Genomic DNA, 21527 nt, shown 5'->3' with positions numbered 1-21527 from the left:
ACAAAAATACCATATTACAACCTGTGTTGTGATAATAGCATTGTTTGCTCTATAACCTGTTAGTTCATATGCCTTGACACCGTGATATATAGGCCTACGGCTGAGACAATAAGACGACACAGTGGCAGAATAAATTCAACCACACCCGCGTTTCATCACAAAACCAGAGAGCAACATCTGTCCGGTGAAGTCCACAAGGCATATTGCAAGTAACAAGCAGTTACATGACCTACACAGCATGGTCAAGAAAGTTAATGTTTCCGACATTTTTGGACTCCTAACAACTATTGATTTAGAACCATGGAGAGTTAAGCAAGTCACAAATAAAACACTGTTCCAACACAATTTCAACATTTCATCATCATCAAATCACCCATGCTTAGTCTAATACAGTGACAGCTAATAGATACCAAAAACAATTTAATCCAACGTAAACTAAATACAGTATGATTTGGCTGTCCATGGTACTGATTTCACGTGTGTTCGTGCGTGCTTGCAAGTAGAACATGTTGACTCACCCTACTTGTAGAGAAACGCCAATGACATCCTCTTCTCATGTTGCCAAAACGGTCCGACTGTCATACAGTTCTTCCATTTAGTTTTTGTTGTCCTAGGCTACCTGATAAATGATTTAGTTTTTTTCTTGGTTCATATATTGCATCCAATGAATATACGCCACTGCTATCGACGACCCCGGTGATGAGGAGGCAGAGCCTCCCGTCTTGACACTTACCCAAGCCGCATTTTCAGTGGGAGAAAACAGGCTTTTTGTAGCGCCCGGTTCAAGGTCTGCAGTTGGTTGTGGTGTACGCTGTCGTCTGAGGAGGCGATAGATTGACAAGGTAATGTATGTAGCTCCCTGTACAATTTCTTTAGGAAACCCACGGTGGCTGCACAGTACAGTGGGGGAAAACAACTGAAAAGGCTGCTTGATCAGAGACGGAATGGCCACCTTGCCATGATGTTAGTCATCTTTAAATCAAGTGACATCACAGAGATGCTCGATGAAGTGGAATCTACTCGCGTATATGGTGCTGCTATGTGAGACTTGAGATCACAGGCATACTGAAAGCAGTGACAGAGCCGAGCATTAAGTTTATTGCTAACACGACTCACAAAATCCTGGGGCTCCTTGACCCTCTTAACAAGTTACTGCAGTCTGAAACTACTGATTTACAGACCGGTGTCAAACTTGACCGCAGTACCTATGGGTGAAAAACGGCTATGTCATGCTGAATTCTGAAAGCTTTGGGAGGCATTCCAGGAGGGAGGGCAGGAGCATATCTGCTCCAAGCAAATGATGGAGAGTCATGAGAAACTCTGCAAGAGTATCTATTTGAACAGCCTTGTCTCATAGACTAGAAGTAACATAGTAACACATTTTTTTGCAGGTGCATGGTAACAATTGAATACAATGAGAAAAAAGAAGAAACCCACATACAGGAATATGATTCCAAATAAATGACATTATTACATGTTCCACCACCCATGTTATCTACATTATTAAATGTCCACGTGGGCTATGTAGGTAAAACCTCTCGTTCTCTCAAGCAGATCATTTGTGAACATAATGGTTGAAATCAGGAGAAACGACAGGTATTATCCAGTCGGCAGTACATTTTAATGACCTGAAATATGACATTTCTACCTTTTAGATTTTGTGGTATAGAGAAAATTAAGATATCAGACAGGGGAGTTGATATAAATAATACTCTGAGTAAAAATAATGTTTTGGGGATTTTCATCCAGACATTATTTCCTAAAGGTCTTAATGATGAAATCACTATATGAAATCGACAAAAAAAAAGAAACATCCCTTTTTTCAGGACCCGGTCTTTCAAAGATCATTCGTAAAAATCCAAATAACTTTATAGATCTTCATTGTAAAAGTGTTTAAACACTGCTTCCCATGCATATTCAATGAACCTTAAACCATTAATGAACATGCACCTGTGGAATGGTCGTTAAGGCATTAAAAGCTTACAGACACTAGGCAATTAAAGTCACAGTTCTGAAAACTTAGGACACGAAAGAGGCCTTTCTACAGACTTTGAAAAACACCAAAAGAAAGACTCCCAAGGCCCCTGCTCATCTGCGTGAACGTGCCATAGGCATACTGCAAGGAGGCATGAGGGCTGCAAGGAGGCATGAGGACTGCAGATGTGGCCAGGGCAATAAATTGCAATGTCCATACTGTGAGACGCCTAAGACAGCGCTACAGGGAGACAGCTGATCGTCCTCACAGTGGCAGACCGTCCTCGCAGTGGCAGACCGTCCTCGCAGTGGCAGACCACGTGTAACAACACCTGCACAGGATCGGTATATCCGAACATCACAACTGCGGGACAGGTACAGGATTGCAACAACTGCCCGAGTTACACCAGGAACACACAACCCCTCCATCAGTTCTCAGGCTGTCCGCAATAGGCTGAGAGAGGCTGGACTGAGGGCTTGTAGGCCTGTTGTAATGCAGGCCCTCACCAAACATCACCAGCAACACAGTCGCCTATGGGCACAAACCCACCGTCGCTGGACCAGACAGGACTGGCAAAAAGTGCTCTTCACTGACGAGTCGTGGTTTTATCTCACCAGGGGTGATGGTCAGATTCACGTTTATAGTCGAAGGAATGAGCGTTACACCGAGGCCTGTACCCTGGAGCGGGATTGAGGTGGAGGGTCCGTCATGGTCTGGGGGCGGTGTGTCACAGCATCATCGGACTGAGCCCGTTGTCATTGCAGGCAATCTCAACGCTGTGCGTTACAGGAAAGACATCCTCCTCCCTCATGTGGTACCTTTCCTGCAGGCTCATCCTGACATGACTCTCCAGCATGACAATGCCACCAGCCATACTGCTTGTTCTGTGCGTGATTTCCTGCAAGACAGGAATGTCAGTGCTCTGCCATGGCCAGCGAAGAGCCCGGATCTCAATCCCATTGGGCACATCTGGGACTTGTTGAATCGGACGGTGAGAGCTAGGGCCATTCCCCCCAGAAATTTCCGGGAACTTGCAGGTGCCTTGGTCGAAGAGTGGGGTAACATCTCACAGCAATAACTGGCAAATCTGATGCAGTCCATGAGGAGAAGCAGCACTGCAGTACTTAATGCAGCTGGTGGCCACACCAGATACTACCTGTTACTTTTGACCCCCCCCCCACATTATTCTATTTATTTTAGTCACGTCTGTGGAACTTGTTCAGTTTGTGTCTCAGTTGTTGAATCTTATGATCATACAAATATTTGCACATGTTAAGTTTGCTCAAAACAAACGCAGTTGACAGTGAGAGGACATTTCTAACACCCTCCCAACATATCCTCCAAACACTGGGTTCGAGGCCATTATCACTTTTATACAACGGGTTACCAACATATACAAATAATGATTTGACGTATTTTCAATAAACTTGAATTATTCACCCTTCCACGGGCTATAGTCCTGACACAAATCTAGTGCTGCTACCCAATCCGGATGGTTGTTCATTCTATCGGATAGGTTGCCAGAGACGCTACCCTCTCTAACCAAATCGCTAACAGTGACAAAAAATAAAAATCAGTAACAGAATGACTGCAATTGAATTGGCCACAATAGGAAATCATAGTCTCAAAACAGTTACAGTAAAGCAGAGTAGACCACAGTAAAGTACAGCAAAGAAGATTATAGTTCAGTACAGTATAATGTAATATACTCTACTGGACTTTACTGTAATGTCCAAACTTGTTAAACATAGAAGTCTATGATTGGTACAGATTTGGTCCGGTCTTGACCAACCAAATTTGGTCTTGTTTGGGTGCGGAGCTCATTAGAATAATAGCCAGTGTGTAGTATAATACTCAAACATGCAAAGGAGGATTACATTTTTTTCTACCTTGGTACCTATTCAGGATATATCACCATGAAGAGAATTACACTCATAATTATGCATTTCTATATAGTACAGATCAAGGACCCATGATGTCATTATGTTACTGGGTGTTGATCCACTTCACTGACTGAAGTTCAATCATCTACATTGTTTTTTTCAAACTCAAGGTGTCATATCATAGCTGACACATTCTTTCTGCAGACATATTTTAATCATAATTCTGAGTTTTTGGAAAAAAGTGGTCACAAAAAAACAAATTCTTTCATCAAAATTTGCATCTGCACTGTCCCTCAAATAAATGTGTTTTAGTAACATTGTCAGTGGCAATTGTTAAAAGTAGACTTCTGCATATACAGTTGAAGTCGGAAGTTTACATACACGTAGGTTGGAGTCATTAAAACTCCCTTTTCCACCACTCCACAAATTTCTTGTTAACAAACTATAGTTTTGGCAAGTCGGTTAGGACATCTACTGTGTGCATGACACAAGCAATTTTTTCCAACAATTGTTCAGATTATTTCACTTTTATTACAGATGACTTTTATTACAGACTATTACTTATAGCTCACTGTGTCACAATTCCAGTGGGTCAGAAGTTTATATACACTAAGTTGACTGCCTTTAAAAAGCTTGGAAAAATTCCAGAAAATGATGTCATGACTTTAGAAGCTTCTGATAGGCTAATTGACATAATTTGAGTCAATTGGAGGTGTACCTGTGGATGTATTTCAAGGCCTACCTTCAAACCCAGTGCCTCTTTGCTTGACATCATGGGAAATCAAAAGAAATCATCCAAGACCTCAGAAAAAAAGTGGACCTCCACAAGTCTGGTTCATCCTTGGGAGCAATTTCCAAATGCCTGAAGGTACCACGTTCATCTGTACAAACAATAAGTTTGTACAGCAAGTATAAACACCATGAGACTACGCAGCTGTCATACTGCTCAGGAATGAGACACGTTCTGTCTCCTTGAGATGAACGTACTTTGGTGTGAAAAGTCAAAATCAATCCCAGAACAACAGCAAATAACCTTGTGAAGATGCTGGAGGAAACAGGTACAAAATCATTTATATTCACAGTAAAACAGGTCCTATATCGACATGACCTGAAAGGCCTGAAAGGCTCAGCAAGGAAAAAGCCACTGCTCCAAAACCGCCATAAAAAAGCCAGACTCCGGATTGCAACTGCACATAGGGACAAAGACCGTACTTTTTGGAGAAATGTCCTCTGGTCTGATGAAACAAAAATAGAACTGTTTGGCCATAATGACCATTGTTATGTTTGGAGGAAAAGGGGGATGCTTGCAAGCCTGAAGAACACCATCCCAACTGTGAAGCACGGAGGTGGCAGCATCATGTTGTGGGTGTGCTTTGCTGCAGGAGGGACTGGTGCACTTCACAAAATAGATGGCATCATGAGGATGGAACATTATGTGGATATATTGAAGCAACATCTCAAGACATCAATCAGGAAGTTAAAGCTTGGTCGCAAATGAGGCCACCAAATGGACAATGATCCCAAGCATTATTCAAAAGTTGTGGCAAAATGGCTTATTAAGGAGAACTAAGTCAAGGTACTGGAGTTGCCATCACAAAGCTCTGACATCAATCCTATATAAAATGTGTGGGCAGAACTGAAAAAGCGTGTGCGAGCAAGGAGGCCTACAAACCTGACTCAATTTCACCAGCTCTGTCAGAAGGAATGGGCCAAAATTCACCAAACTTATTATGGAAAGCTTGTGGAAGGCTACCCAAAACGTTTGACCCAAGTTAAACAATTTAAAGGCAATGCTACCAAATAATAATTGAGTGTACTTCTGTCCCATTGGGAATGTGATGAATTAAATAAAAGCTGAAATAAATCACTACTATTTTTCAGACATTTCACATTCTTAAAATATATTTGTGATCATAACTGACGTAAGACAGAGAATTTTTACTAGGATTAAATGTCAAGAATTGTTTAAATGTATTTGGCTAAGATGTTTGTAAACTTCCAACTTCAACTGTAGGTGTATGTATGGTTTGTTAAACTTTGCAATCAATGGTTTTCACTTAGCATACATAAAATGAAAAAGTGAGCATCAGCGTCACTGTTAGCGTGGAATTGCACACGACATACATCTTCACTACTTCATCAAGTAAACATTAATTAAGGCACTATCATTCTCACTATAAAACACCTAAAGACAAAGTCTGTCACTCTTCATCATTGACGCATTTTTACAGACACCATCACACCAGCCATCACCATATTATCTACTCTGCCTCATCATACTTTTTCCAAAGTTCTCCTCATCCAGTTCCCTACTATATCCCAAACCAACAGAATTAACTACAAACTAACTAACTAGTACTACGTTACATGTCACTATTCATGTGCATTTTCTGCTGGTGTATCCTGAGGTAGCTCCTCCCTGAGAACCTCTTCCTACAGTGCGTACAGGCGAATGGCCTCTCTCCCTTGTGGACCTTCAACTGCATCTTCAGCTGGTGGGTGAACTTATTCTTACACTGGGGCAGCTGTAGGGTTTCTCCCCTGTGTGGACCCTCTGGTGCCTCTTCAGGTTGGAGGAGTGTGAGAAACTAGCCCGGCACAAGTGGCAGCCGAACGGTTTCTCCCCTGTGTGAACCCTCTGGTGCCTCTTCAGGTTGGAGGAGTGGGAGAAACTAGCCCGGCACAGGTGGCAGCCGAACGGTTTCTCCCCCATGTGCAACCTCTGGTGGATTGCCACCTGTTGGGGGAAACGGAAGGCTTTCCCACAGAACGAACACGGGAAGCGCTTCTCTTTGGCGCCGCCACCTTTACTAATGCTGCTTCCACTACTGTCATTTGTCAATGGGCTTGTGTTGCCATTTAGTGTTGAGGCACAGGCATTGTCTGAGGTCTGGTTTAACATTAGGAGAGTGTGAGGAGGACGAAGGCCAGGGAGTGTCTGTGTTGTCGCAGGGTCCATGTTCCAATTGATAGATCCTATAGAAGGTAGGCTGAAGGCAGCATCTGTTACAGGGTTAACCTGAGGCCCAATCCGTCTCTCTGAATCACAACTGTAGGAGCAGGAAGGAGCATCGCTAGCAGAGTCTGTATCTGTTCTCTTCTGCCGCATACAGACACCTCCCCGTCCCTGCAGACCAAATCTACACTTCGCCCTGGTCTCATCCAGTCTGTTGTCATGGATCCTAAGATCGGATGTTGTTTTGTGTTCGACTGTCTGTTTCTGGTTGTGGTTAACAGTGTTGTTCCCCAGCCCAGAGTTGAGGACACTGTCCCATCCCCTGACATCCACTATGTCACCTCTGGTCCTGGCCTGTGAATCCAAGATGGCCACCCAGTCTCCTTTGTTAGCCTCCAGCCAACTACCTGCAGGAATAGGTCACAAAATAGAGTTTAAAAATATGGCAAAGAAAACTCTACATATGGAGTTGTATGGAAAAAATAGCCAGGTGCATCACTATTCCCATTGAAGATCTACTACTGTATGTAGGCTATATGTATTTCTCTTACCTTGCTCCCCCATCTTTAGTCCACTCAGCAGATCAATGCTCTCTGCTTCATCTTCCATTGTCTCCTGTTTGACCAGCAGCAGATCAGGCTTCCCATCCTCCATGTCTATTGACTGCAATAGTAAAGGTTGGGTTTAGTTGGCACTATTTGCCGAAGCAGCAGCAAAAGTCTTCATGGGGTCCACAAAAAACCACAAAGGACGACAAGTAACAAAACACTTAGTGATAGACAAGGACAGTCACACAAATTTAAAATACTATATACAAACAATACAACAACAAAAATGTGTGTGTTAGTGTGTCGCCTCACAGACCCCACCGGTCAATGAGATGCTTGAGTAATAGGAGATGGAAGGGAGTTCCATGCGATCACGGCTCAGTATAATACTATGCGTTTCCATGAATTTGTTTTTGGACTTGGGGACTGTGAAGAGACCCGTGGTGGCATGTCTTGTGGGGTATGTACGGGTGTCTGAGCTGAATGTTATTTGATTATGTAGACAATCGGGAATTTTCATCACAGTAATATTTCCGGATGAAAACTGGAATAGAAGCAGTTCATCTCTCGTCAACCCTTTAGTGCTCCTGAGTGGCGCAGCGGTCTGAGGCACTGCATCTCAGTGCTTTGAGACAGATGCAGCTTTGCTCGGTAGGTCTTTCTTTGCTGCACTTGACCATATTACCAGACAGTAATCAAGATGGGCCAAGACCAGACCTTTAGCAGTTCATTTTACAGTGCAGGTGATTTGTACTGTAACACAGAACCACAGACATGGGAGGAAGGAATATACTGTACATGCATATTTATCTGCATGTCATTGTGCCAGTAAGGGGAAAAACACTGCATGAAACCTTTACTCTTTAGTTAACAGGCACACACAAACTGTCGCTCTCACTCTCAAAAAAACACACACCACTCTCTCTCCCCCACAAACACACACTACTCCCAACTTTTACAACGTTAGGCACCAAACTGAATTTAAGGAGCACCAGAAAGACATTGATTTTTGATATAGTTTAGGCTTACATTAGGCCTATCTGAATCCTATCTTTGTGCGCTGCTCCAATGTAATACATTTACAAATCTAACAGAAGACTCATCAGGGTCTGCATCCCCGCTCGCCATCACGGCAAAATGATATATTTATATTTTAAATGACAGAGGAATAGACACACATGAAGAGCAGACTGAGAGAAGCAGGTGAGTGAGGGCTGGTAGGGGATGCGGCTGGCTGATTTACAGCTGCCACGTGATATGCCCATGAAAGTTGAGTGGATAATACTGATATTACAATAATAGTGTTTAACATGCTTTTTGAATGACTACTTCATCTTTGTACCCCACACATACAATCATCTGTAAGGTCCCTCAGTCAAGCAGTGAATTTCAAACACAGATTCAACCACCAAGACCAGGGAGGTTTTCCAATGCCTGCAAAGAAGGGAACATATTGGTAGATGGGTAAACATCTTTTTTAAAAGCAGGCATTGAATATCCCTTTGAGCATGGTGAAGTTATTAATTACATTTTGGATGGTGAATCAATACTCCCAGTCACTACAAGAAACAGGTGTCCTTCTTAACTCAGTTGCCCGGAGAGGTAGGAAACTGCTAAGGGATTTCACCATGAGACCAATGGTGACTTTTAAAACAGTTACAGTTTAATGGCTCTGATAGGATAAAACTGAGGATGGATCAACAACATAGTTACTCCACAATACTAACCTAATTGACAGAGTGAAAAGGAGGCATGTACAGAATAAAATATTCCAAAACATGCATCCTGTTTGAAACAAGGTACTAAAGAAATACTCTATAATACAGCTATAATCTCAGCCAAAGGTGCTTCTACAAGTTGACTCAGGGGTTTGAATAGCTATGTAAATGAGTTATTTACGTATTTCATCTCAAATAAATATGCAAAAAATGTCTGAAAAACATGTTCTCACTTTGTCATTATGCGAAATTGTGTGTACATGAGTGAGAAAAAAAATACATTCTATCCATTTTGAGTTCAGGATGTAACAACAATGTGGAATGGGTCAATAGGTATTAATACTTTCCAAAGGCACTGTAATTAATATGGGCTAATCTTAGCCCTTTCCTGGGTAGCTTACCTGAGATGGACATAATATGAAGGGAGAAATAATAACTGTTTCGCTAAGAGTCAGTCAATCAGGCACCTGTGAGTGACAGTTGGTGTATGTATGTGATGTTGGGCTGAAGCTACTGACCCGGAAGCTTGGCTCTCTCACTCCTCCTGGGCTTTTGTGACGGAGGGTGGACAATGACCTTGTTGTAACAGATGTAAGCAATGTCCCCATGCTATCTGGCAGCTTTTATATAGCTGGGATAAGCTCTTTCTGCCTCTGGCGTACAACTTCAGAGAAGTCCTCGTTGAGGAAGATGTTGGTTCATCTCAAGTTCTTGGGTCTCTCCAGAACAGCCATATTGTCCTTGAACCTTAGAAACCAGACCACTATCAGCCTGGGTCTGTCACCTGGGCTGGTTACATGTTTTCCAGACCTGTGGGCGTGCTCCACCTCAATATTCTTTTGATCCATCTGCAGCTTTTCAGTGATCATTTTCTCACTTTCTCCTCTAACTCCATCCAGGTCTCATGTGTAGACTCTGGTAGGCCATCCACAACAATGTTCTTCCTCCTGGATTGTCCCTAGATAGTCTGTTTTCCCAGTCATCTGTAATAATGATTTGCTGATATCATCTCATGTGGATTAAGTTTGTTGTCATCTTGCTGCAAGTCTCTTCCATATGACATTCACCTATCCCTGGTCAGATCGTCCATTATTTTGTTAGTCGAGTCCACCATTATTTGGACACAGCTCTTTGAAGCCATTTTTCTGTTGCTGTAACAATGCTTGTAGACATTTTTGTTGATTTACACTGTCCTCTCCAACCTTCTTTGACTTTGGGCGGCATGATAGTAGCAACATAGGCTAACGCTGGTACTCCAGCCAGCACAGCTCGCAGGGCAGATGGGAACAGTAACAAACAGCAGGGATTTAAACAGCCACAAACTCAGGACTATCCGCGGTCCCAGCCACAAGGGCTAATCGCGTTTCAGGCTGTGTTCAAATTGTCAAAGAAACCTGGCTAGCTTGATAGTTAGCAACTAGTCTAGCTGCGTCGCTAAGCAGCAGCTCTTCAGACTTCAGGGTTTGGCAGTGTCCCGGAACAGAAAGTAGCCGTCCACAGCAACTGAGCTAACCACGTCACAGGATCCAAATTAAACAGGTAGGGTAGTTAAATTTAAAAAACAAAGGGACATTTTTCAGTAACACTTTTTTTTTTTAACTGAGCACTCTCTCATTTCACTTTCAGCATGCGTTGCACGCTGATGACGTCACTATGCAAGCACTCAGGGGTGTGCCATTGCCACTTGAGCAGGCTGGAAATGCTGCAATCGGGCCTTGACGCTTTACAGAAAGACCTGGTTGGTTTAAAATGTGTACTTAATTGTAGGCCAGACTAAATACATGTTCTCTAATTCTCGCAAAAATGTTTCAGATGGGCTACATTTCTATTAATTGGATTGTTGGTTCTCCCATCGATCAGGTTCCCAATTGTAAATATCTGGGCATTTGGATTGACAAAGATTTAATGTTCCAAAAAAAAGTTACGGATGAGCTAGTTAAAAAACTAAACTTGAAAGTGGGATTATTTTCTAGAAATAGATATTTCCTTTCCCGGAATAGCAGAAAGCAGATTGTACAGTCAACTTTTCTGATAGTTTTTGAAAACGGTGACACCATTTACAAGATTGCCGCAGCCACTAGTTTTAAACCTTTAGACGCCGTCTACCATAGTGCCATTTGTTTTATCACAGGTGACAGTTTTAATATTCACCACTGCATCCTGTATCAAATTGGCTGGTCCTCATTAAAGTCCCGAAGATCACTTCATTACTCCTTATTTGTTTGTTTAATTGTTTACAAAGCTCTACTACACAAGCTTCCAACGTACCTAACTTTGTTGTTAAAGTATAAAAATCATGAGATACCAAACCCATTCATACGGTTGGTTAACACTTGAGTTTCCTCGGGTCTCCGCCAAACTAGGTAAATCCACTTTTTGTTATAATGCACCTCATTGCTGGAACCAACTACAAAATACATTACAATTGGATGTTCTGGTGCCGCTCGGGCAATTTAAAATATTGATTGGGGGCCATCGTAACTTTTTCTTGAATATTTGTGTAATTCTGTATTATTGTTTGTTTTACATTATATCGGATTTGATTATGAATTGTATAAGCAGGGCCCCCTTGTGAAAGAGACCCTGGTCGCAATGATGACTAAATCAACAGTGGTCCCTGTAGCTCAGTTGGTAGAGCATGGCGCTTGTAACGCCAGGGTAGTGGGTTCGATCCCCGGGACCACCCATACGTAGAATGTATGCACACATGACTGTAAGTCGCTTTGGATAAAAGCGTCTGATAAATGGCATATATTACTATTACTAACATCAGGGCCGGTATCTAGAAGGTGTCTCAGAGTAGGAGGGCTCATCTAGGATCAAATTTTATTCGTCACATACACAGATGTTATTGCGGTTATAGCGAAATACTTGTACGTCTCAACGTAATAATGCTGATCTAGGATTAGGTCTGTCTACATATCATAATTCATTAGAATCTAAAAGGCTAAACAGATCCTAGGTCAGCTACCCTGCACTGAGAGGCTTTGTGGATACGAGCCCTGACCTAATAACATGCAGACAGTAGTTTACAGTGGGCTCACCTCAGTGAGACTGTGTGTGATCCTGTGGTGCTCAGCTGGTTCCTCTGTGGGTTCAGGAGGTGTAGTCTGGTTGTCCTCCATGTCCATGGTCCCCTCAGGGTTCCCCAGACTCTCCTCACACCCCTCCTCCTTCACCAGCAGCATCTCTGGACCATCCTCCTCCTCCTCCTGGAAGAGACAGGTGATACAGATTACACAGACATACACTCCCTCAGGTATATACACACAGATAAACACACTTTCAACATGGAGTGTTTACCCATCCCCACTACGTTTGAGTCCTATACTGTAGTTACAGAATGACTTCATTGTTGTTAAACCCATCATAGTGGACATGTTGTGGGTAAAAAATAATTCAGCTATGATAAGTTCTAAGTCACCACCAGACAAACCTGACTAAACTATTTTGAGGTGTTCAGTAGGTGTTTGTTAGTGTGTGGGTATGTGTAGGTATATTTAGTAAGTGTATATTGGTTATAAAGCACTGTCAGGTATATGCAGAATAGGGTGAGATCAGATGTGAACTAAAGAAAGTCTCAAAGTCTGCATGAAAAGTCCCATTTTGTATTTATTAAACACAAGTTTTAAACACACCATATGAAAACCACATATACATGTCTCAACTACAAATCTCCATGATAAACTACATACATTCTCATTAAAAAGTGTCTTGGGAAAGAAATGAAGTAGTTGAATGGAAGTAATGAAATAGGCATTTATGAACGTCAGAGCCTATACAATACAAACAATATATAAACATACTTTTTAGGCTTATATGCCTCGGGCTGGGCGATACGGCCTAAAAATCATTTAGATTTTTTCAAACTTATGGGTGATTCATGATCTATATCTCGATTTTCTAAAGTTCTAAATAAGCTTTGTTGCACAATTAAAAAGGTCAATACAATGAATTTCAAACAGTCATAAATAAATCTAATGAATTCAGGGTTTGTAAAATTATACCTAGGCTAAATATGACCTTCCACAACCATAAGACCCACAAATAATGTCATTATTTTATCAAAATATTTTAAACAGCTTTTTTTTGCATTAATCACTGACCTAGCTTTCAAGTCTATGAAAATGAAATTTATGTTACAAATGTAACCAGAACCCTGCATAACGTGCATTCACTAATAATGACTATCTCCTTGTAGCTGAAAATTAACACCAGTCTCATAAACAATCTCCACGTTCTAGTGAGTAGCCAGCTAATCTTTATATTTCAAGTCTAGCCAACTTCAAATCAAAGTTATTGGATCTATTTGGATCTATTTACTTGCTACCAAGGCAGAACAGTTGAAGTGTGATGATTACACCCTCCTGTCCATCTCCAACTGTTTGAACAACATAGCCAGTTCACTTTGTTTAGATATTGAAATCAAGTGGCCTACCTGGACAAGAAGATGCTTATTTCTCAGAATGAGAATGAGTTGCCAATTCCTTTTATGAATGTATTTTTTTTCTTTACATACATACATTGCACATTTATAAAACACAGACAAGACAGCAAGCACATGTGTGCTATGTGGCTAAAATACAGCTAGCGGTACGTAGTACCACAATACAGAGCTTGCGACAGAACTGAACATTAATTTTCCACAATCATGTTTTTTTAAATATTTTGTTTTACCCCTTCTCCCCAATTTTGTGGTATCAATTGGTAGTTACAGTCTTGTCCCATCGCTGCAACTCAGATTCAACCACAAAGACCAGGGAGGTTTTCCAATGCCTCGCAAATAAGGGCACCCCAGTAGATGGGTAAAACATTTTAAAAAGCAGACATTGAATATACCTTTCAGCATGGTAAAGTTATGAATTACACTTTGGATACACTCAGTCACAACAAATATATAGGCGTTCTTCCTAACTCAGTTGCTGGAGAAGAAGGAAACTGCTCAGGAACTTCATCACGAGGCCAATTGTGACTTTTAAACAGTTACAGAGTTTTATGGCTGAGAGAAGAAAACTGATTATGGATCAACAACATTATAGTTAATCCACAACACTAACGCAAATGACAGAGTGAAAAGGAAGCCTGCACAGGATAAAAATATTCCAAAACATGCCTCCTGTTTGCAATAAGGCATTAAAGTAATACTGCAAAAAAATATGGCAAAGAAATAAAAGTCCTGAATGCAAAGCGTTACGTTTGGGGCAAATCCAATACATCACTGAGTAACACATATTTTCAAGCATGGTGATGGCCACATCATGTTATGGGTTAGCTTGTAAATTGGCAAAGGACTACGGAATAGAGCTAGGCGCAGGCAAATGCCTAGTGGAAAACCTGGTTCAGTTTGCTTTCCAACAGACACTGGGAAGGAGTTCACCTTTCAGAAGGACAATAACCCAAAACACAAGGCCAAATATATACTGGAGTTGCTTACCAAGATGACGTTGAATGTTCCTGAGGGGCCTAAATATAGTTTTGACTTAAATCTACTTGAAAATCTATTGCAAGACTTGAAAATGGCTGTGGAGCAATTATCAACAACTAACTTTGCAGAGTTTGAAGAATTAAAAACTTATGTGCAAATATTGTACAATCCAGGTGTGGAAAGATCTTAGACGCTCAAAGCTGTAATCGCTGTGATTCTAACATGCATTGACTTAGGGGTGTGAATACTTTTGTAAATTAGATATTTCTGTATTTTCATTATGGGTTATTGTGTAGATGGTCGAGTTATTATATTTTTAATCCATTTTGAATTCAGGCTGTAACAAAATATGGAATAAGTCAAGGGCTATGAATACTTTCTAAAGGCACTGTAGAATGCAAAATATATATACAAATAAAAACAAAATTCTTGTGATACATGCATTTCAAACATTAATTTGAATTAATTGGATATAATCGCCCAGCCCTATACAGTTGAAGTCAGAGGTTTACATACACTTAGGTTGGAGTCATTAAAACTCGTTTTCCAACCACTCCACAAATTTCTTGTTAACAAACTATAGATTTGGAAAGTCGGTTAGGACATCTACTTCGTGCATGACACAAGTCATTTTTCCAAAAATTGTTTACAGTCAGATTATATCACTTATAATTCAATGTATCACAATTCCAGTGGGTCAGAAGTTGACTGTGCCATTAAACAGCTTGGAAAATTCCCCAAAATTAGGTCATGGCTTTAGAAGTTTCTGTTAGGCTAATTGACATCATTTGAGTCAATTGGAGGTGTACCTGTGGATGTATTTCAAGGCCTACCTTCAAACGCACTGCCTCTTTAATTGACATCACGGGAAAATCAAAATAAATCGGCCAAGACCTCAGAAAAAACATTGTAGACCTCCACAAGTCAAGTTCATCTTTGGGAACAACTTCCAAATGCCTGAATGTACCATGTACATCTGTACAAATAATAGTACGCAAGTATAAAACCCATGGGACCACGCAGCTGTCATACCTCTCAGGAAGGAGACACGTTCTGTCTCCTGGAGATGAACGTACTTTGGTAAGAAAAGTGCAAATCAATCCCAGAACAACAGCAAAGGACCTTGTGAAGATCCTGGAGGAGTCAGGTGCAAAAGTATCTATATCCACAGTAAAACAAGTCCTAAATCGACATAACCTGAAAGGCAGCTCAGCAAGGGAGTAGCCCCTGCTCCAAAACATGGGGACAAAGATCGTACTCTTTTGAGAAATGTCCCCTGGTCTGATGAAACAGAACTAGAACTGTTTGGCCATAACGACCATCGTTATGTTTGGAGGAAAAAGGGGGAGGCTTGCAAGCCGAAGAAAACCATCCCAACCGTGAAGCACAGAGGTGGCAGCATCATGTTGTGGGGGTGTTTTTCTGCAGGAGGGACTGGTGCACTTCACAAAACAGATGACTTCATTAGGAAGGAAAATTATGTGGATATATTGAAGCAACATCTCAAGGCATCAGTCAGGAAGTTAAAGCTTGGTCGCAAATGGGTCTTCCAAATGGACAATGACCCAAAGCATACTTCCAAAGTTATGGTAAAATGGTTTAAGGACATCAAAGTCAATGTATTGGAGTGGCCATCACAAAGCCCTGACCTCAATCCTATAGAACATTTGTGGGCAGAACTGAAAGCGTATGTGAGCAAGAAGGCCTACAAACTTGACTCGGTTACACCAGCTCTGCCAGGAGGAATGTGCCAAAATTCACCCAGCTTATTGTGGGAAGCTTGTGGAAGGCTACCTGAAATGTTTTACCCAAGTTAAACAATTTAAAGGCAATGCTACCAAATACTAATTGAGTGTATGTAAACTTCTGACCCACTAGGAATGACAAGAAATAAAAGCTGAAATAAATCACTCTAAACTATTATTCTGACATTTCCCATTCTTAAAATAAAGTGGTGATCCTAACTGACCTAAAACAGGGATTTTTTTACCAGGATTAAATGTCAGCAATTGTGAAAAACTGAGTTTAAATGTACTTGGCTAAGGTCTATGTAAACTTCCGACTTCAACTGTACATGCCTTATAGACTGCTCAAAAAATAAAGGGAACACTTAAACAACACAATGTAACTCCAAGTCAATCACACTTCTGTGAAATCAAACTGTCCACTTAGGAAGCAACACTGATTGACAATAAATTCCACATGCTGTTGTGCAAATGGAATAGAAAACAGGTGGAAATTATAGGTAATTAGCAAGACACCCCCAATAAAGGAGTGGTTCTGCTGGTGGTGACCACATACCACTTTTCAGTTCCTATGCTTCCTGACTGATGTTTTGGTCACTTTTGAATGCAGGTGGTGCTTTCCTTCTAGTGGTAGCATGAGACGGAGTCTACAACCCACACAAGTGGCTCAGGTAGTGCAGCTCATTCAGGATGGCACATCAATGCGAGCTGTGGCAAGAAGGTTTGCTGTGTCTGTCAGTGTAGTGTCCAGAGCATGGAGGCGCTACCAGGAGACAGGCCAGTACATCAGGAGATGTGGAGGAGGCCGTAGAAGGGCAACAACCCAGCAACAGGACCGCTACCTCCGCCTTTGTGCAAGGAGGAGCACTGCCAGAGCAATGCAAAATGACCTCCAGCAGGCCACAAATGTGCATGTGTCTGCTCAAACGGTCAGAAACAGACTCCATGAGGGTGGTATGAGGGCCCGACATCCACAGGTGGGGGTTGTGCTTACAGCCCAACACCGTACAGGACGTTTGGCATTTGCCAGAGAACACCTAAAGATTGGCAAATTCGCCACTGGCGCACTGTGCTCTTCACAGATGAAAGCAGGTTCACACTGAGCACATGTAACAGACGTGACAGAGTCTGGAGACGCTGTGGAGAATGTTCTGCTGCCTGCAACATCCTCGAGCATGACAGGTTTGGCGGTGGGTCAGTCATGGTGTGGGGTGACATTTCTTTGGGGGCCGCACAGCGCTCCATGTGCTCGCCAGAGGTAGCCCGACTGCCATTAGGTACCGAGATGAGATCCTCAGACCCCTTGTGAGACCATATGCTGGTCCTGGGTTCCTCCTAATGCAAGACAATGCTAGACCTCATGTGGCTGGAGTGTGTCAGCAGTTCCTGCAAGAGGAAGGCATTGATGCTATGGACCACCCATTCCCCAGACCTGAATCCAATTGAGCACATCTGGGACATCATGTCTCGCTCCATCCACCAACGCCACGCCACGTTGCACCACGGACTTTAGTCCAGGAGATCCCTCAGGAGACCATCCGCCACCTGATCAGGAGTATGCCCAGGCGTTGTAGGGAGGTCACACAGGCACATGGAGGCCACACACACTACTGAGCCTCATTTTGACTTGTTTTAAGGACATTACATCAAAGTTGGATCAGCCTGTAGTGTGGTTTTCCACTTTAATTCTGAGTGTGACTCCAAATCCAGACCTCCATGGGTTGATAAATTTGATTTCCATTGATAATTTGTGTCGTTTTGTTGTCAGCACATTCAACTATGTAAAGAAAAAAGTATTGAATAAGAATATTTCATTCATTCAGATCGAGGATGTGTTATTTTAGTGTTCCCTTTATTTTTTTGAGCAGTGTATATATATATATCAGACAACGTTGGATGCAATAATCTACACTGAAATCGGTAACTCTTGTAATTGCAAATTAGTCTGTGGATCTTTTTCGTGCCGACAACAATGACAATTCATCTTTGTCTTTAATGCAGGGTTTGATCGAACTGTCAGAAGCTACCGAGTGGAATGTTTTTTCTTCTGGTATCTCCTCTCTGAGAACCTCTTCCCGCAGTGCGTACAGGCAAACAGCCTCTCTACCATATGGACATTCAGGTGTATCTTCAGCTGTTGCAAGAATCTCTTCTGACGATGGGGTCAGCTGTATTATTTCTACCCTGTGTGGACCCTCTGGTGTCTCTTCAGGTGACCAGCCTGGGCAAAGGCCATGGGACACTGGGTACAGCTGAAGGGTTTCTCCCCCGTATGGACTCTCTGGTGCCTCTTCAGGTCACCAGCCTGAGCGAAGGCCATGGGACACTGGGTACAGCTGAAGGGTTTCACCCCTGTGTGGACCCTCTGGTGGATCTCCACCTTCTGGGGGCAGCTGAAGCCTTTGTTACAGAAAATGCAGAGGAACCGTTTCTCTTTACTTTTGCCTGATGTTGCTCCTCCACGCCGAGCCTGGGCTCTAGCCCTGTCGTTTGAGTTCAATCCTTTATCGAAAAGGACGAGGCGGTGTGGATCAGTAGGCCCCATTGATCTGGACACTGGGTCGCGATTCCTGAACGTGTGTAAAGGGGAGTGGGTAGCGACATTTTGATTTGTCTCTAAGCTTTCCCTGTAATCTAAGAAATCTCTGCGCTGTGTGAGTCCATCTCCTAGGTGACTATCTGCATTCCATGTGGGAGGAACGTCGCCCTCCACTTTCACAGTCACTTCATCTACGCCCAGAACCTCGCCCTTCTCATCTAGGCACCCTTCAGAGTATGCACTACTACTGTACTGGTTCCAGTCCCTTCTAGACAGATCAGTCCGTGTCTCTAAACCCAAGGATATGTTACCAGGGTCCATTTCTGTAGCATAAGAACAAGACGGTTCATCCCCGCCAGTGTCTAACGAGTCACCATCAACATCCGCATGGGAATGAACAGTCCTCTGGTTCTGGTGAAATACTGGTAAATACTCTGAGCCAGGAGGACAGCCCAGTCTCCCCAGGCCCAGTATCTCTGGGCCTGATGATCTGTGTTCAGATCCTCTGTGTAATTGCATTTGTGTTACAGTTAAAGTCTCGGTGTCTGTCTCAGACTTGAGGACGGCGATCGGCGTTCCACTGACCTCCGTGATGCTGTGTCTGGTCCTGGGCTGCGCAGTGGTGGGGTCCTTCGTGGCTACAGGGGGCTCTCCAGCCGTTCCATTCTGGATGTCTCTGCTATGCCGTGGGTCCTGCTTTCCTTCAGACCTCTCCTGCTTGACCCCAGGACCTGCAGCCTCTGTAGACTGACACAAGAAGAGTGGAGGTTATTAACGGATAACAATGTCGTAGTGAAGTCTCACAAGCTCCCTTATGGCAGATAAAAGAGGATGGACATGTAAGCAAGTGAAAAGCTGAGGGGAGCCTTTCTGAAGTGAACTGGTCACATGATGCACTGTAATTTAATGTAACACTATTCCACTAACCTCTATCACAATAATGTTCTGTGGTGAGATTCCACTCCCCTCATCAACAGTGATTAGTTGGTCATCTCTGCATGTATTGTGTCCCGCTGGATTCACAAAGCTCTTGTGGCCTCCAGTGAGATGTATTTCACCTGAGAGAATGATTGGGGAAAAGAGGTGGTTTAGGTGTTGTCAATGGTATATTGTACACTATTCACACTGTCTAAAATTGACAAGGATGTAAAGTAGCAATTCTCATAACTTCTTGATATAATATTTACTAATTGATGTATTATATTCCATGCATAACACTGTTTTCATTGTGTAAATAGAATATGCAGTAAATCAAGAATCTGGTTAGAATATGATGTCTTTGCGTAAGATAGCTTACTAATCAGGGGAATTATTGCACACTATCCAACAACTGACCAATACCTAATTATGTGTAATATACATCCGAACACAGAGCAGATTGGGGCGACAGTCACTAAACTATATATTAACCGTGACAGCCAGCGCAGCCTCCGCCAAAATGTACCTCTTGCCATTCTTCTGTGTCGGTCAAGGATCTTGACACTACTGGGACTGGCAACGACACGCTCCCGTGCCACCTTCAGTTCCAGGAGCTGTAGTTTCCTCCGTAATGCCCTGTTTTCTTTCTGGCTTTGAGTTATTTCCAAACGAAACACTGCATAGTCGTCATCTACGAGTTTACAGACCTCTGCCACGGCTGCATTCGCCAGCACCTCCATGATGGAGGCTATTTGAGTGTGAAAAACCATACAGTTAGCCATTGTTAGCTAACGTTACATAGATAACATCTATCAACCAAGTAGTCTTCAACGCAAATTAAACACTACATGGGGTACGTATGTGATGCTGTGCAGTTAAATTCGTTATATTTTGAGTTCCATTATGTTAATAAACGTATAAATAACAACAATAAAACCGCTAACGTGGAAATTGTTCATGGTCAATGTTCACTTCTTCTTCTCTGGTATAGTGTCGCCTTATTCTGAAACGTCACAGTGATCCTGGCGAGTTATCGGTTGCAATCGTATTTCTATTTCCGGCAACATTCGCGAAACGCTAGCGCGTGCTAGAGGCGGGAGGTGAAAGCTGCAAAAGCGGTACCTGAAAGATTAGTGGAATCTGTGTGGGTAGCTGGACAGGTAGGATGACTGACAGTGAAGGTGAACAGGTGGTCACGTGTCAGGTGACAGAGGAATGGATGAGACTGAGGCAGGAATTCCTTTGTGCTGCATCACAAAGGAAACAAATAACATGTATCCAATCAAATTCATAATCAAAGATCAAATCATATCATTCATTATTAACATAAGTTAGGGAGGTCAACAGTTCAGTTCATTAAGTCAATAGTAATCATCCGCGAGTCATTTAGGCTCGTAACTATTTATCATAAATCATGAAAGAATACAAACAGTGAATGGTTATACAATCTATAATCCCCATTATCAAAGTCAATCAGTTAGCAAACAATGACATTTCTCATTTCACTCTTTCAATTGTCTTCATGTGTACATATAATTAATTTCAATACACATGAACCATATCGATTGCATAATTGGCCAATGAGGATCCGTAGGTACGTGATCATTGACAATTGACATTACACAATATGTTTGAAGCGTGCGCTCCAAGCCACGCTCCGCGGTAATAACTATTAACAGTAACTGAATGGCCCACTCTCCCGATCGCCACAGATAATTCAGATGAAAGGTAAGAGTCGGTCGACTGACGTGGATTCATGGACGCACAGAACTTCTGGATCAGATGGAGTTAAGGAAGAGAAAGCAGCGAGATAAGGCGAT

The 21527-nt window shown here is 42.4% G+C and overlaps 1 protein-coding gene and 1 pseudogene across 1 annotated transcript in view; both read right to left on the bottom strand.

The window, feature by feature from the left end:
* LOC118363014 (zinc finger protein Gfi-1-like) overlaps positions 1 to 21527 on the bottom strand; it is a 139741-nt gene that overhangs the window by 93730 nt on the left and 24484 nt on the right. The window lies entirely within an intron of this gene.
* Positions 1110 to 20699, bottom strand: LOC118363015 (zinc finger protein 777-like; annotated as a pseudogene).

Source organism: Oncorhynchus keta, chromosome 29 (assembly GCF_023373465.1).
Source record: "Oncorhynchus keta strain PuntledgeMale-10-30-2019 chromosome 29, Oket_V2, whole genome shotgun sequence".
NCBI classification, from domain to species: Eukaryota; Metazoa; Chordata; class Actinopteri; order Salmoniformes; family Salmonidae; genus Oncorhynchus; species Oncorhynchus keta.
Note: the sequence above shows the minus strand (reverse complement) of the source record. Positions and strands in the feature narration are given on the sequence as shown.